Genomic DNA, 12852 nt, shown 5'->3' on the forward strand with positions numbered 1-12852 from the left:
AAGGAATGTAAAGACATATAGGGAGAACTCTCTAACCGCGTGGGGTGCGTCTGGAGCACACGGACACTCCCAGAAGAGGCTGTGCATATTCCCGGGCAGTCGGAAAACTTTCTACAAATTCCCAGTCTGCACAGCAGGCAAGTCTGGTTCTCCCCTATGGCACAAGTCTGCCTGACAGACAGGACAGACACACTTGCTTTGTCAAAGCCAGCAGGTTTTGGACGCCCCTGTCAGCATGCAAGGAGGTTTTCGTCATTACTCCCACCACTCTGTGGCACAGAGGGGCTTTCCAAAATTTTCAAGCCCTGTAGGTCTCCGAGTGATGAATAATTTGTTTGCTCCCTAACATGCCCAGGTCCACTAGCTGTCCAGACAGCTCCGTCTGCCAATGGAAAGCTCTCTTTCTCATGCTGGAGAGTCCCACTGTGGATATAAGTCCACTTGGGGTTGAGAGAGCTGAGGAACCGTTCTTTAAATTGCACAGACATGGCCATTCCAGTGGCCTTGTTGGCCAGCAGCTACTCAAAGGAAGAGAAGCATTCCCTTGCTCTGCTGGAAAACTGGGCACCACTATTGCTGCAACTAATGAGCCCAGGACAAGCCTGAGATAACGTTTAGGAATACAAAGGTGCAGGTAGATTTCCAAAAGCCGGTGGGCAACAAATTCCTACTGAGATTAATGGGAATGAGGTATTCGGAACTTGGCCTTTGCTTCCAACAAGCATGAGCCTGATCTTACAACATCTGAGAGCTACCTCCTCGTCTGAAAGGTCGACCGAGAAGGGCACTGCCAGGATGGCCCTCAGATACTAAACAGACTATTAGCAGCTTAAAAGCAGCAGCCTGGGTGCTTGCAACACGGCAGCAGGAGAGCCTGGAGCAGCGTCTGTCCATAGAAGGCAGGAAACGAGCAGGTTTGTTTCTGCAGGGTGGGAAGAGTTATGGCTTCAAGTCGCAATGGCTAAAAATATTCCTCGCTGCTGAGGACCAGGCTGTGCGAGAGAGCTCCCTTGAGAGAGCACAGGGAGGGGAAGGCTCACAGAGGTCCTTGAGGTCCTCGGAGCCCCAGGTCTGCGGGAAAGGCGGCAATGCCGGATCTGTGGCATTCTGCTCTGTGCACATGCTCCGGAGAGAGGCCTCGAGGTGATGTGGGAGGCAGAGTAGAAGGGCCCTTCATCATCATACCCAAGGGGCAGGACGGAGTTGTCCACAAGCTGTGCAAATCCGGGATGCTTTCGGAATCCTGCCCACACGTTCTGGGCTTCCTTTTAGAGCCTGGAGCAGACTGGCTTGGCCTGTTCATGAATAATTAGTAGACAAAGTAACTTGATCCCCACCTACCCTCTACAGGCTCTTCATGTCAATAGTGCTATTGTGTGGAGAGGAAAGACGCGAGTGTCCACAGGGAATCATCCTGGGGAGGAATCAACACCTCTGCAGAGCTGGAAAGAGCACCTCAAGTAGGAGGCAGCAGCCAGGCTAAATGCCTCCCCTCCTGCAAATACCCAAGGATCAGAACACGCTGGACATTGCACGTGAAAAAAGCTAAGGGGACACAGTTTGATGGACCCTGCCACTTCCAACCCCAGAGCAGACCTTCCCACAGGGATACTCTCAACGATGGAGAGGGAGTCTATCCACTTCTCTTAAGATGACTCCCTTAGTGACTCTTGGGCCACCCTGAGTCCCACTGAAGAACAAAAGCCAGGATCAACTTGCCTGCTCACCTAACTCCGAGCTCTTAGCAGCAGGGAAGGTGACAAGCTCATACACGTGATGCCTCTCAGCATCGCCCAAGTGCCTCCCTAGACAGCCCAGCCAAGAGCAAAGCTGCTTGAATCATTTCATATGTTAGAGAGCTTGGGCTAGTGAAAAGGCCTTTCAAACAACTTCTCCCCTTTGGAAAAGGCCAGCCCCTTTGCTCTCTGCTGCAAGGGTGTGAGGAGGAACTTGCCTGGCCTTGATCCCAGGAAATCACAGCTCAGAGACAGCTGAGCTCCATTTAATGATTATTAACCCCCAACCTCTCTCCATTTGTTTGGCCTGTCTGAGGCTCTATATAGCAATGGGAGCAGGCATGCTTGGGGAAGGAGTTGTGTGCAGCTGCTGGGAGGAGTCCAGGGGTGAAATGAATGGTGAATTATGAGGAAGGGTCCTCTGTCTCCAGGGCATGACAACTGATTCTTATCCCAGGTAAGTGGTACTGGCTGATTTCCTGCTGACATGGAGAAAGCTCTTTGCTCGCTGTAGATCTCTTGGTTCTTCATCATTGTTTTTAGTCCTAGTGCTGTAAGAGCAGCTCTGACAATAGCTGCTTGTATCTGATATTCCCCTGCTCTGGCCCATGAGGCATCAGTTAATGACTCATATGAACGTGAAGCTCAGAGAGGTGAATGCGAATGCTGAAGTTTTCCCCTGTTTTGGGTGAAATTAGGGTATCAGCTGGCCAGGTATGGCCAGATGTCTGTGTTTCTCTGGACAAATGTTTCTGCAAATGTTACTGCAGGTAACACTGTTCTAGTGCAGCTCATTTGAGCTACTCATGGGTATTCTCCCAGCAGTATCAAAGAGTCACTAATCTTGCTCTTCCACCTATGCTCATCAGCTTCCTGTTTGCCAGGCTCACCCTGAGTTTAGAGCGAGAACAGCCTGGTTTGGCTTTGTTTGCATCCAGCGCAGCTCTCGTAAGCGAAGGGGAGCGAGGCTGCCTTCCTTCAAGCTGTGGTTACAGCAGCTGGGGGCTCCGGGCACCCCGCAGTCAGGTGCGCTGCTCGCCAGAGACCGCACGGGGCTGATTCGGTGCAGAGGAGAGGAGGGCGACGCTGAGATCAAGGCGTCCATCTGCAAAGGAAGGAGCTCCCAACCGAAGCGCTGCCCGCGCGGTAGGCTTGTGGCTCGCTAGCTCAGCCCTCCCTGCCCAGACTCGGGGAGCTTCACGCTCGCCTCGTCCTCTTAGGTCTGCACCTGCTCGGCTCGCTCTGCGCCGGAACGGCTGCTCCTGGGCGCTCAGGTCTCCGTCTAGCAACAAGTCAAGCCAAGCTTAGGGCTTAGATCATTGCCATTCTCCTGGGCGATAGCAATCTAGACATCCAAGTTACTTGTAGATAGAGAAGAGGCTTTCTGTTTGTTTTTGGTTTATTTTTTTCCCAGCCTCAAGTCCTAGATGCTGTAATCCCAGACCAGAGGGCATTCAAAGTTCTGTCCTATTCTCCCTGCTTTAGAAGGGGTTTCCTTCCAGCTCCTTCTGAGTTTCCACGTGGGCATTCCACATGCTTAGGGGAATGCAAAAAATACAGGACAAAGCCTGGGCAGTAGAAGCAGGGTGGACACAGAACGGGAAAGAGAAGGCTCTCGGGAGAGATCTCCATGAGATCCTGATTCTTAAATGGTAAAACCTGACCCAGTGCCATGCTGGTCCTTGCAGATACTACCAGAAATATTGTCTCTTCCCTCTTTCTGCACTTCATACAGTTGCTCTTTGCAATAATATCTGAATTGTACAGAGAAGGAAAGAAGGGAGAATGTAATGCTCCTTCTGTAAAGTCTGGGATCCACCTGGGCTCCAAGAAGCATTATTTTGGACACAGACAAATCAAAATCTGGCCATAAGTAGCTTATTTTTTCCCCATCAACCACTTTTTCAAGACATGTATTTTTAATTTATTTTTAATTTATTTATTTTTTTGCTAGTTGTTCTTTGTCCATCTCAACCAGGCCCTTTGTGCCCCTCTCCCTGGTCTCGGACTCTGATAAACTCTGTCTCTGTGCAAATCTGGAAAGAAGATGAAACCCAAACCCACTTTTTGCCTCGTTTCTGTGAAAGCAGAGGGTCATTTTGTTGCTTCCACTTAGATCCTGTGTGAAGGTGGGCGAGGAGAACAAGGAGAGAACATGTGAGTGCTTGTACGAAGCTCAAGGCAGAAGGAGAAGTTAGATTTACTGAGGCCAGAGGTGCTAAAGAACTTGGCCCGGAATTTGACCTCAACTTTTGACACACAAGACATTTCCCTTTCTGGCCAAGACAAACAAAGGAAGGAAATGTCTGGGACTTTTCAAGTGACCTAGTGGAGACAGGTAAGGGCAGATAAGGGCTGAAGGAAGAGTGGGTTGGGTAAGGGAAGTATCTAGTTTTAAAGATTGCTTGATTCCCCAGTATTCTGCAAATAAAACTTCAGGGAGGCAAAGCTGCCTGGCACAAAGAAGTGCCTGCAATGGGAGAAGCAGTTTAAGCTGTGCTGAAACGCTCTGTAAAGCTTGGAGATAATACTGGACTCGGATGCCTGGGTCATTCCTGCTCTTACCATCACGGTAGGATTCCATGTGCCCTCAATTTTCTTTTCTTGGCATAAAAGGAAACTTGTCCCCTTCCATTCAGCACCTATTCAGTTCTTCAGAGCCAAGTTGTACTGCTTTCAGAAATACATTTTTATGTGAAAGCCGAAGTGGAATTTTTGGAGAGTCTCAACATTAGTCTTAAGTTAGATTTAAACTTTAGTGCCAGATTGGTTATTTTTGCCCATTGCCTAATTCGACTTAATCTTAAAACTGAATAATGAATTCTGCCTCAAAGAGCCAACTTGGAGGCAGGAAAGGTGAACGTTCACTTTTTAAAAAGCCATGACAGGAGGTGATGTAGGTAAGTGTTAGTTAAATACTCATTAGTTTATTCTTTCTTTCACTTTGATTCTGTGATTAATCCTGGACAGTATGAGAAAGTTGTCCTGCTTATCTGTATTGAACCAAACACTGCAGGTTTTCATGGTCTGATGCTGTTTCTTCCCTCTGAGAGAGTGAAAACCACTGTGCTGATGTAAATCACAGACCAGAAGGTTGGCTGGAGCACCACCTTGAGGCAGTTTCTCGAAGCTATGGGCATCGCTTATCTCGTGATAATTCCTATGGGCATCGCTTCCCTCACCCCCCTGTGCTGGGGTGAGCATAAGAGGTCGGCACCCCTCAATGGGCATTGCTTGGGGTGACGTGCTCACGACATAGAGGAGCAGTTGTGCAGCTTCCAGACCACTGCTGGATCCAGTTTGGCTAGAGATCTCCTGTCTCACCGATAAATACAAGGATACAGCATGGCCTTTCAATGCACCGTCTCCAAATGCCAGTCCATTATCCCTACCTTGGACAAATTCCCTCTTACTGGATATTTTACCATATCATAAGCTGATCTGGCAGGTGGCCATGAGATGAGTTTCCTCCATAGTCATCCTGTCTTGTATCGCTCAAAACTGGAGGAGAGTCTCCTGAATCGCCCTTTTCTCCGTACTGATTCTTACCAACATATTTACACCATGTGTAACCATAGTGTAACTTCCTCCATGTATTCATGAAAATACTAGAAAATACTCCTCTGACTTTTATAGAAATATTTAGCTTGCTATTATCACACTTGATTTATCATGTTCTCTAGGATGTTCTTTCAAAAACTAGTCTGCTTAAGAATCTGTATGTGTATGTGTGTATAAATATATATATTTTAACACATCCTTATTATTCCACATGGTCTCTTTGATGCTTTCTAGACAGTGCAGACTATAGCTTCTCTTCCCTCCCTGAAACTGGTCAGTACCGTATTTAGAATTCTTCTGATGCTGAAAAGAGTGGTGATTTCTAACTGAAATGAGATCTTGCATGTGTCCTGTCAGGTTTCATGATCCGGTGCTCAAGAAAGCTCAATTTGTTGGCATTTAGTAAAGAGGTTGGCATTATTTTCTGCAGGAGTTTATCTTCTGAAATCACACAGCTTTCTCCATGGCTCCTAAAGCTTTCCTGCGCGATGAATCAACTTGAATGTTGATGCTCATTTCTGAGGAATCCTTAGCAAATGCTCCACAGGCCTAGAAGAACTTTAGCCTCATGGTTGATGCTAGATCCGAATCTAATGGCCTTTCAGGAGGCCTCACGTTGACAGCAGTGGGTTAACGTTGCAGAGCACATCACTTGAAGAGTGCTGCATTTTGAAGTGTTGTTTTTCTCTATATGTCCCCCGTTCACAATATTAAATACTTCCTTCCTCTTTGGCCCTGGAGCCTGTTCTGAGAGCTGGAAGCACAATGTCTGTTCAAACAGGGCCTCTCTATCGTTGGGATCTGCTTATCTGCTGCTCAAAGGAAACGGCGCTTGGTTGATGTGTTCCAGTTCCGGATGAAACGCCTCCTGTCCGCACACGCGGCGAGTTTCATAATCAAGAGGCTCAGATGTTGTGAGCTGTTGGGAGACAGCGTCTCAGTAACGCGGCCTGTGAAAATAATCAGGGGTTCTCATTTCGTCTAGTCAGCGATTGCAAGGCCAAAGATCATTCGAGTGCCACAAGAACCGGTCAAAAGCTCTAGGGCAAGAGATGTAAGGAATTAACCCCTTAGGGAGACGGTTTTGAGGGACTTGATCACAGCCTGTAACTACTCACCCAGGGACCAGAATTATGGAAGTGCATTATCAGATAAAATCCTGTCAAATAAAAAATGATCTCAGTTGGGTCCTCAGTAGGTCTGTGCATGGTCAAGAGCCTACTTCTTTTGAAAAGGAGAGTTCTATATCTTCAAGGGTTTTGGCATCACCTATTGACATGCCTCGAAGCATGTTCTAAATTAACCACTCTGGAGAGCTGTGACAGCCTTCTCAGTGCTTTGGGTATTTTGATTCCCCCCCCCCCAAAAAAAAAAAACCCACAAGGAAAGACCCATCCTTTTTTGCTTATTTATTTCTTTGTTCCTTTGGATGAAAACTACAACAAAAAAACTTGGCTGAATTCGTTCCAAGTTAAAGACCGAGAAAACCAACTTTATCCTCCCAGCCCGAGAGGTTCACCAGGTCGTCAAACGCAGTTTTTCTTGCACAGGAAACCACGTCACGTAATCTCTTGTTTGTAACTTTGGCCAACGGTAAAACCCTGCTCAGCGAGGGAATACTGCCATTTCAGATAGCAAAGTCCCAAAAGGAACACAGCATTTGGAGTGGGGATTTTGCAGGAACACATAACTGGGTGGAGATTAGTTCTGCTTGCAGAAATATCCGAGCTCCATCTCTGCTTGGGAGAGCAGTGATCCAGCAGTAGTTGCTGCTATTTCTTTGCGAACGGACACTTTTGAAGCAGCTTTCTGTGTGCATTATATTTTAACTATTTTTACTTAGTTAACGTTGCTGTTGGATTCAAGTTTCAAGCTGTGCAGGAAAGAGGGGGAAAAAAAAGAAAAGCTCAAGTAATTTTGGAATTTCATGGTAATTAGAACTACATTGTCCTCAAAAACCTCTACCTAAACGTTCATTGGTGAGATAGAACTACCTTCCTGCCAAGGGCAGGACCAGCTGCATCGCTCTTGACACATCGCTTCAGCTTATTCTTACAGACCTGCTTTGCTGGCGAGTGCACACTTCCCCGGCCATGCATTTTGATCTAATCTTCCTCCTCCTTATCATCGGAAGCTTTTTCTGATCTTAGGTCTGGATCCCCTCACATTACTTCTTATCTTCTCCCCTATGATCCTGGAGGACAGATTCTTCTGCGGCAGGCTTTTATGTTTTGAAGATTGCTCTCAGTGCCTCCCCTTGACTTCTCTTAGCAGGTTGAGGAATTGTGGTTCCTTTAACCTTTCCATGTAGGTTGTGATTTCTATTGTCTTTAATAAAGCAAGCCCTTCAGTGTCATATCTTGTATGACATTTGCATGTTATGAGAGAGTATTAAGAGGATGGGAGCAGGCTGTTTCAGTGGTGGCCGGTGCCAGGACAAGAGGGAACAGGTACAGCCTGAAACAGAGGAGGTTCCATCCAAGCATGAGGAAAGACTTCTTGACCGTGAGGGTGCCGGAGCACTGGAACAGGCTGCCCAGAGAGGCTGTGGAGTCTCTAGAATTACTCCAACCCACCTGGAGGCAATTCTGTGCAGTTTGCTCTAGGCACACCTGCTTGTGCAGAAGGTCTGAACTGGATGATCTCCAAAGGAGCCTTCGGATCTCAACCGTTCTGTGATTATGTATTAATATCCTGGAAAGTTTTTGTCTGTATCAGTGTTAAAACTGTCTGAATTGATAGATTCGGCACAAAGGGCTGACGAGGGAAGGCACTTGCAGGTTTCCAGATGCTCATGCAAGCACTCGCAAGCTCTAGATGCTTGCAGGTAGTTCTGTTCTTCCTGGTCTTGAGGGAGAGCATGAAGGCTAGAGGCACATGGCGTGGAAGAAGCTGGTTGGAAATAGATGAGGGAGCTCTTATTAGTTCTCTGGGCTCCATGTAGTCCATGAGGCCCTGCTATAACAGGGCAGGGTTTTGTTGTTCTCTGTTGCCAGGCTGCACAACGGAGATCGGACCCTGGTGTGCTGGAGTTTCCCAACCTCGCTGGGTAGCAATGCTCCGGCCTTATCACAGGATCAGAGCAGTTGGGAGACAGTTGAATGTCTCTCAAGCTTCAGATAGCAAGGAAGGCTTTGCTCTTGCAGATAAGGAGCCCTCCCTGAGGAGCCAGGGGAGTCCGTTGGTATCAGAGTGTCTTCCAGGGCTTTGCAGACAGAGTCTTTGGGTGTGCGAGGTGGTGAGGCCGTCACGTAGAGAGCAGACGCTGGGCGCTGTGTTTTTTTGCGGTCGGTTAACCGAACCCCTCGCTATCATCCATTTACTTTTCTCTGAATTATTTTTCTTCTTGTTGATCAAGCCCTCGCGATCGTCTCATTGGCTCACCAAGCTGCAAGCAGACGCGAGAACCCTCATGCCTTTGAAGACAGACTAACTCAGGAAAGGACTTCAGGAAGGTATTTTAGCCTAAGACTTTGAAACACTTGAAAGCTCCATGTTAACATTCCACCTTCTTCTACCATAATACGTCTGAAAAAAGAAAAAAAGAAAAAAAAAAAAAAAGGACTATTTTTAAAAAGAAATCCTGCTATGAGGTAGTGATCTGGAAGTTGTGCAGAAGCAGGGCTGCCTGTACATAGGCTTGGAAGTGATAAGGGGAGACACCTCCACCTTGTGGTTGATGTCTCATAACACATAATTAGTACACAGACATTCAGCAGAGGTGGAGAGACTAATCCTGTCCTGTTCCTCTATATATAGGCTATTTATATGAGGGAAATGAAGTTTGGGGGCAATTGCAAAAAAAGAAAGGAAAAAAAAAAAGGAAAAAAAAAAAAAAAAAAAAAAAAAAAAAGATCCTGGCTGGATGAGAAACTCTGGAAGTGGGCATAGATTCTGGAAATGGGGGAGAACCATTTAAAAAAATGTCAGGGAATGCCCAAGGAATTTGTCCCTGAAAATGGCAAATATGGGCAACTGAGGCTATTTGCATTTTTTCCCTCCGCAGCTTGTTGTGACTCCTTTGCTTTTCCTTCCTGCCATTGATGTTTTGCAAGGCCAGGCTTTGCTTGTACTTCCTATTTGGCTGCATGGTGAGTAGTTTTCTCGTTCGCTGTTATTTTTGACTTCCGTCCAAGCTTTGTATGATATTAATAGCCGTTTTGGAGAATGATGTTTTTCCTCAAACTAGGCCTAATCGTGGCATGAAACAGAGCCAAGACCTGATGCTAAGGCTTGAGGAACTTCACTTCTGAATTTCTCCTCTATGCAGAATTGAATATATTTTCAGGGAGTATAAAACATCACGAGCATTTCTGCAGGGTCCAGCACGCTGGATCTTTGCCCCTCTTTCAGACCTCCCTTGTTTGGATTGCATAGCAAATCCAGATTCCTCCCCTTCCTTCATTTCTGCTGGTGCCTTCTTGCTTCTGAGAAGCTGAGACCTGTGCCCACGCGTGACGCGTGTGTCGCAGCGAGGGAAGCCTGGTGCTAAAACCTCTCGCTGTGAGCAGGATTTGAACCTGCGCAGGGAAACCCCACTGGATTTCAAGTCCAACGCCTTAACCGCTCGGCCATCACAGCAGCCTCCCGTCTACCAGTACAGAGTCCAAACTCTGAACCCTCGAGTGGTTCTTCTGGCTCGAAGACTTCCATTGAGCTCCCTTGAATATGCAGGGGAGCAACAAACTTCAAGTGTGATGAATACAAAGCCCATCACAGGGGCTCTCCTATCTACCAAGCTTACATGAAGGAAAGCAACAATACTCCGCGTCTTGTGCAAAATGCACTCTAGGCAAATAAAGGGCAGGGCAATGCAGATGGACTGTCTCCTAGTGCTGGCCTGTTCTGCTTTGTACTATGAAAAACAGGATTTCTCTGGGTTATGACGTTGAGATCTCCTGAGGATCAAATTGCTCTTGGGAAGAATATTCTATGAGGAAATCCCAGAAGAAGCTTCTGGGATGGAGCAGCTTTCTCCTCTTGGGCTCAAAAAGTTTGTTCTTTGGTAATGGTCAATCCCAACCCGCTATCACCTTCCAACCACCCAGGACTCCTCCACAGTATGTTGCCTCAGCTCCTTCTGCCACCAGAGTATGACACAGAGCAAGGAATTGATCCAGCTGAGAAGTCTTAGGATTTTCTTCTCATTGTAGAAGATGTCCAGTTTGGTCAGATGCCAGCTATACTGGCATACCAAAATTACGGCGCAACCACAATGTGGACAAGAGAATAGGGGTGTTGATATGGAGCTATTGATGACTATCGCAGCTAATCCATCTCCTCGCTACGCCTGTGCCCTCCTGCGCTTCTCCTTGTACGAGTGTTTGTGTGGCCACGTGGCAAATGAGACTGAGGAACTGCCTCAGGCTAAAGCAGAACAGCAGTGGCAGCTGGTGGCAGATCTTTAATGGTCCAAGGTTCATAAAAATAAGCAGATCACTATAGAGATGACGTGTATGTAATTCAAGATAGACCTTAAAGGATATTTTCCCCAAAGGACTTGGATCGGAGCTGTCTTGGTTGCTAGCTAAAGACAGCTAGAAGACAGGTTAGTTTAGGATGGAGGCAGAGAAAAATAATCAACAGCAGGAATTAGCATCTGGATCAGGCTCATGTCTCTGGGAGTGCTTAGGACAGAAGTGTTGTAGGAAAATTTTCCAGTGTAAATAACAGAAATGTAAACTGTCAGGACTCTAAACATTATATCACTCCGAACAAACATGGATGGAAACAGCTCCAGGGATAAACTGTATCAGGCTTCCAGAGGTGTTGGAGCACTAGGACATGGTCAGCTGTGATGGGAGGCCAGTATCCTCTCTGCTTGTGCAGCCTCCCTTGCAGCAGGATTGATTGGGGCTGTCAGCAAAGGTCTGGGAACAAGCTCCTGAGACAGAGAACATCCCCTCGTTTGTGCAGCTCCAGTGCCACCGTGCGGCTCTCCTAGTTCACAGGCTCCCAGGATAATTCAGATTCATGAAGTCGCTCCAAGCTCCTGCTCAAATTGGGGTCAGAAAGTTTACTCAAAGTCCTGGAACAGCCTTCACACAGAGAACAGCCAGGTAAGCTCAGCTTTTTCATTTGGGAAGAGATATGGTAGGGCAGGGATTTCTACATTCATGACCAATTTGGAGAAGATAGAGCTTCAATCTCCTCAGTTGGCTTCAATGGGCTCTTGGGCTCTTCAATGGGCTTCAATACAGCCTCTTGCTGTACAAAAATGGGGAAGCATCAAATGAAGCAGACTGGAGTTATCCAGCCAGGGCCATTGCAAACCCACTCTCAGCTATCTTTGAGAGGTCACAGTGACCAACAGAGGTTCCTGAGGACTGGAAGAGAGCAAACATCATCCTTATCTTTGAGAAGGGCAAGAAGAAGGAGCCCATGAATGACATGGTCAGCCAGCTTCCCCAGGAAAGGGGATGGAAGAATTAATACTGGGCATTATTTCCATACATGTAAAGGGCAGGAAAGTGCTGGGGAGGGGTCAATACAGATTTGCAAAAGGGAAACAACAAGGTTTAGTCAACCCAATAGCCTTCTGTGATGGATTGACTACCTGGGTAGATGAGGGGAGAGAAGTCGATGATGTTCACCTTTGTCTTCAGAAAGGCTTTCAACATCATTTCCCATAACAACAAGGTCCTGGACCTTGTCCATGAGGGCAGGTTAGACTGAGTTGGGTGAATTGAGAATTTCACTTTCTGAAATGAAAAATCTGGGGCTACATGTTGGGTTTTGTTAAGGCAGTCTGAAAGTCTCTTCTTTTGGCCAAGCAGTTCGTACCCATGTGCCCTGTCTCTCCACCTCAGAAAAGTGTTGTGCCAACCTCAGACAAGTTATTTGGACTACATGGCGACGTATATTCACTGCTCTTGCACTGTAACAAACTAGGCTCTGAATCTATAGGATGGTCGCTCCAGTGTTAAGTACTGACGGATCAAATCTTCTTTGGTCATGCAAGGACATGTCTCCAGTGAGGCTGTGCTGAGTGTACTGAATATATTTTCAAGGAGTATAAAACGTCACGAGCATTTCTGCAGGGTCCAGTGCACTGCAGCTTTCAGACTTTTTGTTTGGATTCCATAGCCATCATTTCCTCCCCTTCCTTCATTTCTGCTGGTGCCTTCTTGCTTCTGAGAAGCTGAGACCTGTGCCCACGCGTGACGTGTGTGTCGCAGCGAGGGAAGCCTGGCGCTAAAACCTCTCGCTGTGAGCAGGATTTGAACCTGCGCAGGGAAACCCCACTGGATTTCAAGTCCAACGCCTTAACCACTCGGCCATCACAGCAGTCTCCTGGCTGCACAGCCCGAAAAGGGGCCGCGTTGAGGATGCAAAAATACCCACTGATGACACCCTACTGTGGGCAGTTGGCCCCATGGTGTACATCACGCACACTCATTCTCCTAAGTCTTTAAACAACCTGTGCTCCTTGCATAGGACAGAAGGAGAATCCTTTGAACCAGGAGGCTTCTCAAACATTGGGTCATATTTTACATAGTGGCTGCACTGTCTCCAGCCCAGAAGTTGGATGAAGGCATCAGTAACCTGTCGTGAT

At 47.1% G+C, this 12852-nt stretch overlaps 1 long non-coding RNA gene and 2 other non-coding genes across 3 annotated transcripts; 1 reads left to right on the forward strand and 2 right to left on the reverse strand.

Annotated features, from left to right (window-relative positions):
- Nucleotides 1-2116: 2116 nt before the first annotated feature.
- Nucleotides 2117-9614, forward strand: LOC112950327. The gene is made up of 3 exons (XR_003249995.1): nt 2117-2193; nt 8656-8752; nt 9304-9614. It is a non-coding gene; the product is annotated as an uncharacterized LOC112950327 (long non-coding RNA).
- Nucleotides 9615-9796: 182 nt separating this feature from the next.
- On the reverse strand, nt 9797-9878 carry TRNAS-UGA. The gene has a single exon. It is a non-coding gene; the product is annotated as a tRNA-Ser (tRNA).
- A 2624-nt stretch (nt 9879-12502) lies between these two features.
- TRNAS-UGA lies at nt 12503-12584 on the reverse strand. Its single transcript has one exon. It is a non-coding gene; the product is annotated as a tRNA-Ser (tRNA).
- Between the last annotated feature and the right edge of the window lie 268 nt (nt 12585-12852).

This window comes from Nothoprocta perdicaria, unplaced genomic scaffold (genome assembly GCF_003342845.1).
Source record: "Nothoprocta perdicaria isolate Ctin4 unplaced genomic scaffold, notPer1 scaffold_314, whole genome shotgun sequence".
Taxonomy (NCBI): Eukaryota; Metazoa; Chordata; class Aves; order Tinamiformes; family Tinamidae; genus Nothoprocta; species Nothoprocta perdicaria.